The sequence below is a fragment of the Triticum aestivum genome, chromosome 2B (genome assembly GCF_018294505.1).
Source record: "Triticum aestivum cultivar Chinese Spring chromosome 2B, IWGSC CS RefSeq v2.1, whole genome shotgun sequence".
Classification (NCBI taxonomy): domain Eukaryota; kingdom Viridiplantae; phylum Streptophyta; class Magnoliopsida; order Poales; family Poaceae; genus Triticum; species Triticum aestivum.
Genome location: NC_057798.1, coordinates 237135850 through 237149725, shown reverse-complemented (window position 1 = coordinate 237149725; position 13876 = coordinate 237135850).

Sequence of the window (13876 nt, the reverse complement as noted above, 5' to 3'; positions counted from 1 at the left end):
ATTGTGATGGCAGTGCCCATGTAGTGAAATTTTGCTTTCAGCTTGGATGAAGCTTTGTCATAAATGACGGAACATATATTCTTAAAGGTAAGAGGATTTAGTTGTTTAAGTAATAAGGTTTATACATCTTGCGGTGAATTCAACCTACAAACCTCATAAATTGCTCCCCAAGTGTTCGACTAATCAAACCCTGAAAGCTTTCGCTGATGGTATTTACAAAAAGTTGTGTGGTTACAGGTTTCCTACATTTTTTTGGTCACCATGCATTTCCTTCCCATTTAATAAATGAATTCTCACAAAATAAATAGTCAAATTTTAACTTCTGAGATAGGGCAAAGTCAATAACAGTGGAACATTTAGTATGTTAAATGTTGATTGCTCTGGCTTACATGATGATAGATTGCTTCTTGAAAGCTCTTTTTGTAGAGAGTAATGCTTATACTGGATATTTGAGGGGAGGTTTAACTCAATAGATATTGTTACAGATTGTTTACTTCTTATTTTTTGAGTCTACCTGATTTGTGAGTTTAGCACTGTAACGATTGATATCTAGAACTCTTTTAAATTGCTGTCATAGTTTCTTTACCCATTACTGACTTACCATTCTCAAACTTTTTGTATCACATATTTTTGTGACTCTGCACTTGCCTGTTGCCTCTAGGTAAAATTTCTAAGCAGAGATAACCATTGATATATGTGTTACAATACTTACTATGAGCCATATGTGAGCCCTTTTCCTTGCAGTTTTATTGTTTTTTTCATTTTCTGTTGTCCATCAATTAGTTGAACCATTAACATGACTGCAGACTATTTCATAGGTGAGCCTGGGTCCATGACTAAGATTTTGTCCCGCAGCCTGAGCCCACTAAACATTACTTTTATTGTACTAGGAAAATATTTAGGCTTGGAGAAAATAAGTAAAGACTAATATTCTTTAGGTTATGAGCTTATCATTTCTGAAGCTTGGCCAGCTTCGATCATCATGACCATCTATGACAATAATAAATTGAATATTTCTCCATTTTTACTATATTTGTAGTGGACTTATTGTTCGTATGGGTAATGTAGTTTACTAATTTTCTGAGAAGTACCAAGAGGACACAATGTTACAATTGGAACTATTTCTAGCTCTTGACTTTCCTGGTTAGGTTGTTATCCCATGGAATAACTCTCTTTGTTCTGCTTGTTTAGGATAGACTCTGACTTAACCAACTTTGGCACTCTGAAGTTTTGCTACAGTGCTCTTCTCTAGCTGCTGAGCTCCCTCATTTTGTGAGATTTAGTTAATCTATGTGTTCCTCTTATTACACAAAGTAGAAAGTTGGCAAACTATTTGACCATGTGTATGATTACATGCAATTATGAGTAGAACACTTTGTGTATTTCGTTACAGCCCAAGCTAAGATATCTTCATTTTATTATAAAATCAGAGATACATAATTAGTAAATCTACATGCTTTCTTATATCATATTGCTACATATTAATTACTTGTGTTGTACTAATGTAGGATGTGGTGGTATTTGATCGAAAGATCCAGGTTGGGAAAGGCACATTTCTTTGACAAGCACAAGTAATGGAAGGACCAAAAGATCCATATTAGGAGGACACCGTTCCAAGGTACAAGCACATGTCATGGAAGTATTGCTACCAGTGGTTGTAAAGTCCACATATCAGTACGTGATGTGGATGAATGATGTTATATCTTCTTGCTTTGTACTCCCTCCGTCCGAAAATACTTGCCATCAAAATGGACAAAAAAAGATGTATCTAGAACTAAAATACATCTAGATACATCTCCTTTTATCCATTTTGATGACAAGTATTTCCGGACAGAGAGAGTATGTCTAATTTTATGATGGTGAATTGATGGATGTTGACTATTGGAAAGTGATGCCAATTATTTTACCTTGCTAATTTCTAATGAGTAATGAAAAATTTTGTCTCGGATAAAAATGACTTTACTTTCCAATTTGGTGATAAGGACTCCCTTATATACTTACGGAACTTATTATCACTATATTGTCAAAATAGACGGGTGCGGCAACGCCGCCATCATGGATCTAGTTAAAACATAATACCACATCTAAACATAAGCTATATGAATTATTTATCACTAAACAGGAACAAAATAAAATTGGGTTGCCTCCCAACAAGCGCTATCATTTAACGCCCCTAGCTAGGCATAAAAGCAAGAATAGATCTAAGTATTGCCATCTTTGGTATTCAATTCATGAGTGGCTCTCATCATAGATTCATAAGGTAATTTGATTTTCTTTCTAGGAAAGTGTTCCATGCCTTTCCTTAATGGAAATTGGAATCTAATATTTCCTTCCTTCATATCAATAATTGCACCAATCGACCTAAGGAAAGGTCTACCAAGAATAATAGGACATGAACAATTTGCAATCTATATCAAGAACTATGAAATCTACGGGCACATAATTCCTATTTGAAACAATAAGAACATCATTAATCCTTCCCATAGGTTTCTTAATAGTGGAATCCGCAAGGTGCAAGTTCAAAGAGCAATCATCAAATTCACGGAAACCTAGTACATCACCTAAAGTTTTTGGAATCATGGAAAAACTAGCACCCAAATGACACAAAGCATAGCATTCATGATCTTTAATTTTAATTTTAGTAGTAGGTTAAAAATCATCATAAAGTTTTCTAGGGATAGAAACTTCCAATTCAAGTTTTTGTTCATAAGATTGCATCAAAGCATCAATGATATGTTTGGTAAAAGCTTTATTTTGAATATACGCATGAGGAGAATTCAACACGGATTGCAACAAGGAAATACAATCTATTAAAGAACAATTATCATAATTAAATTCCTTGAAATCCAAAATAGTGGGTTCATTACTATGTAAAGTTTTGATCTCTCCAATCCCACTTTTACCAAATTTAGCATTAAGATCTAAAAACTCTAAATCATTGGGACGCCTTTTAACTAAAGTTCGCTCATCTCCAGTCCCATCATTATCGAGATTCATATAGCAAAACAAAGATTTAATAGGAGACACATCAATCACTTTTAGATCTTCATCATTATTATCATGGAAACTAGAAGAACACACTTTTACAAAGCAATCTTTCTTAGAACACATCCTAGTGGTTCTTTCTTTGCACTCATCAATGGAAATTCTCATGGCTTTGAGAGACTCATTGATATCATGATTAGGTGGAATAGATCTAAGTTTCAAAGAATCAACATCAAGAGAAATTATGTCCACGTTCCTAACCAATTCATAAACTTTAAGCAATTTTTCTTCAAGCAAAGCATTGAAATTCTTTTGAGAGATCATAAATTCTTTAACACTATTCTCAAAATCTGAGCGCATCTTATTAAAATTTCCATAAGAGTTGTCGTAGGAATTACCATAATTATTAGAGGAATTACTAGGAAACGGCCTAGGATTAAAGTTTCCTCTATAAGCATTGTTACCAAAATTATTCCTACCAACAAAATTCACATCCATAGATTCATTATTATTCTCAATCAAAGTAGACAAAGGCATATCATTAGGATCAATAGGAGCACTCTTAGTAGCAAACAATTTCATAAGTTCATCCATCTTTCCACTCAAAACATTAATCTCTTCTATCGCATGAACTTTTTTACTAGTAGATCTTTCGGTGTGCCATTGAGAATAATTAACCATAATATTATCTAGGAGTTTAGTAGCTTCTCCTAAAGTGATTTCCATAAAAGTGACTCCCGCGGCCGAATCTAAAATATTTCCAGAAGCAAAATTCAATCCGGTATAATTTTTTTGTATAATCATCCATAAATTCAAACCATGTGTAGGGAAATTACGAATCATTAATTTCATTCTCTCCCAAGATTGTGCAACATGCTCATGATCAAGTTGTTTAAAATTCATAATATCGTGTCTAAGAGAGATGATCTTAGCGGGAGGAAAATACTTAGAGATAAAAGCATCTTTACACTTATTCCATGAATCAATACTATTTTTAGGCAAAGACGAAAACCAAGTTTTAGCACGATCTCTAAGTGAAAACGGAAATAGCTTCAATTTAACAATATCATTATCCATGTATTTCTTCTTTTGCATATCACACAAATCAACAAAGTTGTTTAGATGAGTAGCGACATCTTCACTAGGAAGGCCGGAGAATTGGTCTTTCATGACAAGATTCAACAAAGCAGCATTGATTTCACAAGATTCAGCATCATTAAGAGGAGCAATAGGAGTGCTAAGGAAATCATTATTGTTGGTATTGGAAAAGTCACACAATTTAGTATTATCCTGAGCCATCGTGACAAACAATCCAACACACAAGCACACAAGAGGCAAGCGAAAGAAAGCAGGCAAACAGAAAAGAGAGGGCGAATAAAACGGCAAGGGTGAAGTGGGGGAGAGGAAAATGAGAGGCAAATGGCAAATAATGTAATGCAAGGGAGATGAGTTTGTGATGGGTACTTGGTATGTCTTGACTTGAGCGAAGACCTACCCGGCAACGGTGCCAGAAATCCTTCTTGCTACCTCTTGAGCAGTGTGTTGGTTTTCCCTTGAAGAAGAAAGGGTGATGCAGCAAAGTAGCATAAGTATTTCCTTTAGTTTTTTAGAACCAAGGTATCAATCCAGTAGGAGGATCCATGCAGGTCCCTCGCACCTACACAAACAAACAAGAACCTCGCAACCAACGCGATAAAGGGGTTGTCAATCCCTTCAAGGCCACTTGCGAAAGTGAGATCTGATAGAGATAATAAGATAAGATAAATTTTTTTGGTATTTTTATGATATAGATTGAAAAGTAAAGATTGCAAAATAAAGTAGATTGGAAACTTATATGATGGAAAATAGACCCGGGGGCCATAGGTTTCACTAGTGGCTTCTCTCAAGATAGCATAAGTATTACATTGGGTGAACAAATTACTGTCGAACAATTGATAGAAAAGTGCATAGTTATGAGAATATCTAAGCATGATCATGTATATAGGCATCACGTCCACAACAAGTAGACCGACTCCTTCCTGCATCTACTACTATTACTCCACACATCGATCGCTATCCAGCATGCATCTAGAGTATTAAGTTCATAAGAACAGAGTAACGCATTAGGCAAGATGACATGATGTAGAGGGATAAACTCAAGCAATATGATATAATACCCATCTTTTTATCCTCGATGGTAACAATACAATACGTGCCTTGATACCCCTGCTGTCACTAGGAAAGGACACTGCAATATTGAACCCAAAGCTAAGCACTTCTCCCATTGCAAGAACGATCAATCTAGTAGGCCAAACCAAACTAATAATTCAAAGAGACTTGCAAAGATAACCAATACTACATAAAATAATTCAGAGGAGATTCAAATATTTCTCATAGATAAACTTGATCATAAACCAATAATTCATCAAATCTCGACAAACACACCACAAAAAGAGTTACATCGAATAGATCTCCAAGAAGATCGAGGAGAACATTGTATTGAGATTCAAAGAGAGAGAAGAAGCCATCTAGCTAATAACTATGGACCCGAAGGTCTGTGGTAAACTACTCACAACTCATCGGAGAGGCTATGGTGTTGATGTAAAAGCCCTCCGTGGTCGATTCCCCCTCCGGCGGAGCACCGGCGAAGACTCCAAGATGGGATCTCGCGGATACAAAAGGTTTCGTGGTGCTCTTGGATGTTTTCGGGGTACGTAGATATATATAGGCGAAGGAAGTCAGTCAAGGGAGCCACGAGGGGCCCACGAGGGTGGGGGCACGCCCACCCCCCTAGGGAGCGCCTTGCACCCACATGGCCGCCTCAGCTGCTTCTTGACGTCCACTCCAAGTCTCCTGGATTGCGTTTGTTCCAAAAATATCGCTCCCGAAGGTTTCATTCCGTTTGGACCGTTTGATATTCCTTTTCTTTGAAACACTGGAATAGGCAAAAAAACAGCAATTCGGGCTGGGCCTCCGGTAGTAGGTTAGTCTCAAAAATGATATAAAAGTGTAAAGTAAAGCCCATAAACATCCAAAGCAGGTAATATAATAGCATGGAACAATAAAAAATTATAGATACGTTGGAGACGTATCAATGGTCCAAGTCAAGTCAAGTGGATTATCATCATATTTGTCAATCCAATGTTCCTCGAGGCGGTAACTTGTATTTATATTGTATATATTGAAAGTTGCTTGCCCCTTGCATGTTTAGGTTCTTTACCTAGCATGTGCTTGTATATGTTGTGCCTCCTAGTATGCTTGATTTGTGTTATCTAGCATGTGTAGGTCGCAATGCATTTCATATATTTGTGTGTGTGTTTTGAGCCTTTATTGCTTCATTAGTTGAATCTTCTTTAGCTCTTTTGAGATATTAAAGGAACATCACATTCTAGGGGAGTTTTATGTTTTACGCATATCACAAACCTTAAATGTGTATATGTGGGATACCACCTAGTATGGTTAGTGCAATATCTAGTTACTATGTGGTATGTAAAGCTCTTTTGAAACTCAAATTCTCATTCATTAATTATCCTTAGTTGGGTTTCATTTGCCTCTTGTGGACAATACATGACATTATGGGGGGTGATATGCCTTGTGCATACCACAATCCTTATTAGTGTGAAAAATTGAGGAATGCTACTTAGAATGTATATTTGAGATTATTTTAAATCTCTGTGACATCTAGTGCATTGTTTGTGAGTGATATTTTTGTGTAGTGTTATCTATGGTTTACCTTATATACATGGAAAATGTATGATTCAATCCATTCCTCTTGTTGCTTTACAGGATGATCTATCTAATTGGAATGTTAAAAATATGTTATCCAATCATTGTGTTTATTATTATACTCTCATGTTATGCTTGTGTTAGTACAGATAATCATGTGCTTACTTTGATCTACCATAGAATAATAACTCGAAATACCATTTTGTTCTTACATTTGGTATTCCTTAATTGGTAGGCCTTGGTTATTATTGTCATCCCGGATTTTGCTTCAACTTACATTTTATATCTAGTCATGAAATTAATTGGGCCCCTCCCTTGCCTTTGTTCAAGCTCGTCTTCTTGGCTTTTGGAGTTAAGGGAGTTTGTTATTTCTATACTTGTACTATCCTATATCTACTTCAGTGGGAGATGCCTATGAGAATGTGTGCAATGCATATCTAATATGCTCATTGGTTTTGCTAAGTTCGTATGTCAAACTTTTGAGTGATATGATATGTTGATTTGTCACCTTGATTCAATTTGGACAACATGAATGGTTTATGATGCTATTGGTTTATTCATGGTCTATTTGTTCTTTTGTCTAAAATGTATGTCTTTGGATCTTGATTAGCTTGTTCATTCTTGTTTAATATATGTATATCTTCATACCTTGCTTATATGATCCAATATATAAAGGAAACTTCATCATATCCTTAATGACTAAGATGTGCATGATCTTCAAATTCATATCTATATGCACATAGTTTAGTGGAATTCACACTTTGTATTGTAATTATGCTAACTACTTCAGACCCAATAAGTTTGGGGACCATATTGTACTTAAAAGTGTTTTAGGTACATTTCGAGAAGCATTGAGTGCTTGGCTTATTCATGAAGAAGACGGCGGCATGATACATCTCCAATGTATCTACAATTTTTGATTGTCCCATGCTATTATATTATCTGTTTTGGATGTTTTATATGAATTAATACGTTATTTTATATTATTTTTGGGCTAACCTATTAACCTAGAGCCCGGTGCCAGTTTATGTGTTTCCTTGTTTTTGACTTTCACAAAAAAGGTATCAAACGGAGTCCAAACAGAATAAAACTTTACGGTGATTTTTCTGGTACCAGAAGAAACCCATGAGACTTGGAGAGGAGGCTAGAAGACCCATGATCCAGTCAAAAGCCATGGGGGCGTGCCCCAGGGGGGGCCTGGGTTGTCGGCCCCTTGTGGATCGTCTTGATCATGGAGGGCCTCTACATCAACCTTGCTGCCCTTCCGATGAAGCATGAGTAGTTTACCACGAACCTAATGGTCCATAGCTAGTAGCTAGATGGCTTCTTATTCTCTTTGATCTTTAATACAATGTTCTCCTCGATGTTCTTGGAGTTTTATTCAATGTAATCTTCTTTTGTGGTGCGTTTGTTGAGATCCGATGAATTGTGGATTTATGATCAGATTACCTATGAATATTATTTGAGTCTTCTCTGAACTCTTTTATGCATGATTGAGATAGCTTAGTAATTGTCTTCGATCTATCGATTTGGTTTGGCCAACTAGATTGGTTTTTCTTACAATCGGAGAAGTGCTTTGTGATGGGTTCAATCTTGTGGTGTCCACTCCAGTGATAGAAGGGGCAGTGAGGCACGTATTTTATTATTGCCATTAAGGATAAAAGGATGGGGTTTATATGATATTGCTTGAGTTTATCCCTCTACATCATGTCATCTTGCTTAAGGCACTACTCTGTTCTTGTGAACTTAATACTCTAGATGCAGGTAGGAGTCGGTCGATGTGTGGAGTAATAGTAGTAGATGCAGGAAGGAGTCGGTCTACTAGTCACGGACATGATGCCTATATTCATGATCATTGCCTTAGATATCATCATAATTATGTGCTTTTCTATCAATTGCTCAACAGTAATTTGTTTACCCACCATATGCTTTATTCAAGGGAGAAGCCTCTAGTGAAACCTATGGCCTCGGGTTATTTTCCATCATATATTTTCAGATTTATAAACCAAAAACCCAAAAAAAACTTGCTGCAATTTATTTATATTTACTTTAGTTTTCTCTTCTATTTATCTTTTATACCTATCTCTATTAGATCTCACTATTGTTTGTGACCATGAAGGGATTGACAACCCCTTTTTCCTGTTGTGTGCAAGTGTTTGTTAGTTTGTGCAGGTGCAGGGACTTGCTTGTGCCTCCTACAGGATTGATACCTTGGTTCTTAACTGAGGGAAATACTCATCTCTACTTTGCTGCATCACCCTTTCCCCTTCAAGGGAAAAATCAACGCAAGCTCAAGAAGTAGCAGGAAGAATTTATGGCGCCATTGCCGGGGAGGTTCTACATCAAGCCTAACAAGTACCTATCATAAACTCTCATCTCTTGCACTTGCATTATTTGCCATTTGCCTCTCGTTTCCTCTCCCCCACTGACAAAAATATTTTTCTTTTTATTCGCCCTTCTTTTGTTCATCTTTTCGTTTGCTTTTTGTTTGCTTGCTTTGTCACAATGTCTCAAGAAATACCAAGTTGTGTGGCTTATCCAACACTAATAATAATGATTTTATTAGTACTCTGATTGCTCCTGCCACTAGTGCAGAATCTTATGAAATTGACGCCGCTTTGTTGAATCTCGTTATGAAAGAACAATTTAATGGCAGTCTTAATGAAGATGACGCATCCCATCTAAACACTTTTGTTGAGTTGTGTGATATGCAAAAGAAAAAATATGTGGATAATGATATTGTTAAATTGAAGCTATTTCCGTTCTCACTACGAGATCGTGTTAAGATTTGGTTTTCATCTTTGCCTAAAAATAGTACTGATTCATGGAATAAGTGTAAAGAGGCTTTTATTTCCAAGTATTTTCCTCCCTCTAAGGTCATCTCCCTTATTAACAATATAATGAATTGTAAGCAACTTGATCATGAACATGTTGCACAATCTTGGGAGAGGATGAAATTGATGATAATAAATTGCCCTACTCATGGTGGATTGAATTTTGCATCTAGAAATCTTTTAGATTCCGACATGGGAGCTACTTTTATGGAAATTACATTAGTAGAATCTACTAAACTCCTAGGTAATATTATGGCAAACTACTCTCAATGGCACACCGAAAGATCTTCTACTAGTAAAAAAGTGCATGCAATTGAAGAAATTAAACTTTGAGTGGAAGATGGATGAACTTATGAAATTGATTGCTAGTAAGAGTTCTCCTATTGATCATAATGATACTCCTTTGTCCACTTTGATTTAGAATAATAATGAATCTATGGATGTGAATTTTGTTAGTAGGAACAATTTTGGTAATAATGCGTATAGAGGAAACTACAACCCTAGGTTGTTTCCTAGTGATCCCTCTAATAATTATGGTAATTCCTACAAGAATTAACATGGATAAAATACCATCTGATCTTGAGAACAATACTAAAAATTTCATTAATTCCCAAAACATTTTTAATGCTATGGCTGAAGAAAAATTGCTTAAGATTGATGATTTGGCTAGGAACATTGATAGAATTTCTCTTGAGATTGATTCTTTTAATATTAGATCTATTCCACCCAAGATTGATACTGTTGAATCTAATGAAAGTAGAGAAAGAACCGCTAGGATGCGTACTAAGAGAGATTGGTTTGTAAAAGCATGTTCTTCAAGTTTTTGTGAAAGTAATGATGAAGATCTTAAAGTGATTGGTGTGACTCCTATTGAATATTTTTTTGCTAATATAAATCTTGATAAAGATGGGACTAGAGATGAGTCAACTTTAGCTAGAAGGCGTCCCAATAATTTGGAGGGTGAAGATCTTAATGAAAAAATTGAAAAAAGTGGGATTGGAGAGGTCAAAACTTTAAGTAGTGATGAACCCACTCTTTTGGATTTCAAGGAATTTAATTATGATAATTGTTATTTGATAGATTGTATTTCCTTGTTGCAATACATGCTAAATTCACCTCATGCTTATAATCAAAATAAAGCTTTTACTAAACATATCGTTGATGCTATGATGAAATCGTTTGAAGAAAGACTTGAGTTGGAAGTTTCAATCCCTAGAAAGCTTTATGATAAGTGGGAACCTACTATTAAGATTAAAATTAAAGATTATGAGTGCAATGCTTTGTGAGATTTGTGTGCTAGTGTTTCCACTATTCCAAAAACTTTATGTGATGTGCTAAGTTTCCATAAAATTGATGGTTGTTCTTTGAATTTGCATCTAGCGGATTCCACTATTAAGAAACCTATGGGAAGGATTAATGATGTTCTTATTGTTGCACACAGGAATTATGTGCCCATAGATTTTATTGTGCTTGATATAGATTGCAATCCTTCATGCCCTATTATACTTGGTATGAAGGATTGGTGCAATTATTGATATGAAAGAAGGAAACATTAGATTTCAACTTACGTTAATGAAGGGCATGTAACCCTTTCCAAGAAATAAAATTAAGTTTCCACATGAATCTATTAGGAGGGCTACTTATGGACTGAATACCAAAGATGACAACACCTAGATCTATGTTTTATGCCTAGCTAGGGGCGTTAAACAATAGCGCTTGTTGGGAGGCAACCCAATTTTATTTTATGTTTTTTTGTTTTTGCTCCTGTTTTTTAATAAATACACATTATTACTTCTTTAGTAATTGTGTTTTGCTGTGTCAATTAGTGTTTGAGCCAAGTAAGACCTTTGGGATGGTCTATGGTGATAGTTGATTTGATCTTGCTGAAAAACAGAAACTTTGGCGCTCATTGACAGAATTTTAGAAATTCGTAGAAGTGTGATTTTGATCTAAAGTTTTTACATGAGATTGATATACAAATGCCTAGATTGTCCTAAATTTTCAGAATTTTTGTAGTTACATAAGTACACGAAGTTTCCAGATTACTACAGACTATTATGTTTTTGATAGATTCTGTTTTCTATGTGTTGTTTGCTTATTTTGATGAATCTATGGGTAGTGCTGGCGGGTATGAACCATGGAAAAGTTGGAATAGAGTAGATATAACACCAATATAAATTTAGAATGAGTTCACAACAGTACCTAAAGTGGTGATTTATTTTATTATACTAACGGATCTTATGAGTTTTCTGTTGAGTTTTGTGTTGTGAACTTTTCAAATTTTGGCTAAAGATTTGAAAGACTATGGAATAAGGACTGGCAAGAGCCTAAGCTTGGGGATTCACAAGGCAACCTAAGGCAATATTAAAGGACAACCAAACATCTAAGCTTGGGGATACCCCGGATGGCATCCCCTCTTTCGTCTTCAAGCCATCGGTAAATTTACTTGAGACTATATTTTTATTCACCACATGATATGTGTTTTGCTTGGATCGTCTTGTATGATAAGAGTCTTTGCTTCTTAGTTTGCCACAATCATCCTTGCTATACACACCTTTTGAGAGGGACATGCATTAATCGTGAATTTATTAGAATACTCTATGTGCTTCACTTATATCTTTTGAGATAGGAAGTTTGCTCTAGTGCTTCATTTATATATTTTTAGAGCATGGTGGTGGTTTTATTTTATAGAAATTGTTGAACTTTCATGCTTCACTTATATTATTTTGAGAGTCTTAAAAATATTATGGCAATTTTCTTAGGTTATGAATATTGTCCTAATATGATGGGTATTCAAGACGGATATAATAAGAACTTTCATGAAGATCATTGAATCTATGAGAAGATTGATTCCTTGCATTTGTTTTGAGATGTAAAGATGGTGATATTAGAGTCATGCTAGTGAGTAACTATGGATTAGTAAGAATATTTGTGTTAAGATTTGTGATTCCCGAAGCATGCACGTATGATCTCCCGTTATGTGATGAAGTTAGAGCATGATTTATTTTTGATTGTCTTCCATATGAGTGGCGGTCAGGGACGAGCGATGGTCTTTTCCTACCACCCTCTGGGAGCATGTGTATTAGTACTTTGCTTCGACAGCTAGTAAACTTTTGCAATAAGTATGTGAGTTCTTTATGACTAAGTTGAGTCCATGGATTATACGCACTCTCATCCTTCCACCTTTGCTAGCCTCTCTAGTACCGCGCAACTTTTGCCGGTGCATTAAACCCACCATATACCTTCCTCAAAACAGCCACCATACCTACCTACTATGGCATTTCCATAGTCATTCCGAGATATATTGCCATGCCACTTCCACCGTTTCGTTTTATTATGACACACACCATCATTGTCATATTTTTCTCATATAAAGTCATATATTTGTTCTACTATCGAGTTGTAATTCTTGAGTTTTAAGTAAATAATAGTGCGATGATCATCATTATTAGAGCATTGTACCATGTGAGGAAAGGATGATGGAGACTATGATTGCCCCACAAGTCGGGATGAGACTCCGACTTTAAAATAAAAAAAGAGGCCAGAGAGCCCCAAAAAAAGAGGCCAAAGAGCCCAAAAAGAAAAAAAGAAAAAATGAGAGAAAAAGAGAGAAGGGACAATGTTACTATCCTTTTCCACACGTGTGCTTCAAAGTAGCACCATGTTCTTCATAATAGAGAGTCTCCTATTTTGTCACACTTATATTACTAGTGGGAATTTTTCATTATAGAACTTGGCTTGTATATTCCAATGATGCGCTTCCTCAAATTGCCATAGGTCTTTGTGAGAAAGCAACTTGGATGCACACCCACTTAGTTTTCTTTTGAGCTTTCATACACTCATAGCTCTAGTGCATCCGTTTCATGGCAATCCCTACTCACTTGCGTCGATATCAGTTGATGGGAATCTCCATAGCCTATTAATTTGCCTAGTTGATGTGAGAATTTCTCCTTTTTGTCTTCTCCTCACAACCTCCACCATCAAATTCTATTCCACTTATAGCGCTATATCGATGGCTCACACTCATGTATTGTGTGAGAGTTGAAAAGCTTGAGAACATTAAAAGTATGAAACAATTGCTTGGCTTGTCATCGGGGTTGTGCATTATAAATACTTTGTGTGATGAAGATAGAGCATGACAAGATTATATGATCTTGTAGAGATAACTTTCTTTAGCCATGATATTTTGAGAAAACATGATTGCTTTATTAGTATGCTTGAAGTATTATTATTTTTATGTCAATATTAAACTTTTGTTTTGAATCTTATGGATCTGAATATTCATGCCACAATAAGAAGAATTACATTGATTGACATGCAAGATAGCATTCCACATCAAAAATTCTGTTTTT